We start from the raw sequence: 1,003 nt of genomic DNA, 5'->3' as shown, positions 1-1,003 counted from the left end.
CTTTCCTATTAGATGTAGTGTGTTAACTGATCTGATGGGTACAAATAAGGCTCATTCAATCTCAGCAATCTGCTGGGACTTGCTATAAATCTCAATGTTTTCCTACACCTAAAGCACAACCTTCCAGACACAATGGCTCCTTCCAGGGCCAGAGATGTCAACTGTGTGCTAATTATTCGTATGTACTTACATACTTTGTTAAATATATTGCTTCTGCATTGCCAGGGGCTATGCAAGCACCACATTACTTAAACTTTTAAGCTCACAACTGCACACATTTGCAGGCATTTCCAGGATAATGTGAGCCACCAGGAAAGATCCTGGAGGACTGTGAGCAGTGTCCAGGGTGTCCTGATTTAACACCCACATTCTGGCACAGCACCATCACTTGCAAACAGTGGAGCAGTGGGGAGAGCCCTGTGGCTGTACCTGTGAGCAGAGCCAGGATTTGCACTGTGTTGAACTCACCTTAAAGACATCCATGAGTCTGGTCTAAAAAGAGTCCCAGGCTCTTTGAGCAAACAAGCAGAGACAAACGATACAGTCCTAAAGCATTTGCAAAATCTACCAAAACATCATCTCTCTGTAAATAAAAAGACTGTAACTTCTGCTGCAGCTCTAGGAGACTCAAGTGTTTGGTTTTCTGCTTTGTAAAACAGGAAGTCCAAATCAAACTGGAGCTGGATGTCCTCATCCTCTGCTCTCAGGGACTTGTGAAAACCCTGTGCAAACACAGCCTGCAGCTCAGAGCAGTGAGGCTGCACTGTTTGTCCCCTACAATAAATACTTCACTGGTGCATGTTTGTAATTTTTTTCATTTGTATAAGGACTGAGACAGTAATTTCCACAAGTGAGATTCTTGGAGTGAGAAATGTGACATGAGTATTTCTGTGGTTTGAGTCAAGCTAGAAGATTCTGACTGCTGAAACTGCCCTTGTGTGTGAGGTTAGTCCAATGTAAGCTGTGCAAACAGCATCACTTGGGCCATTTGCTCTTAGCCAAC

This window comes from Acanthisitta chloris, unplaced genomic scaffold (assembly GCF_000695815.1).
Source record: "Acanthisitta chloris isolate BGI_N310 unplaced genomic scaffold, ASM69581v1 scaffold5929, whole genome shotgun sequence".
NCBI classification, from domain to species: Eukaryota; Metazoa; Chordata; class Aves; order Passeriformes; family Acanthisittidae; genus Acanthisitta; species Acanthisitta chloris.
This window is presented reverse-complemented; position numbering follows the sequence as displayed.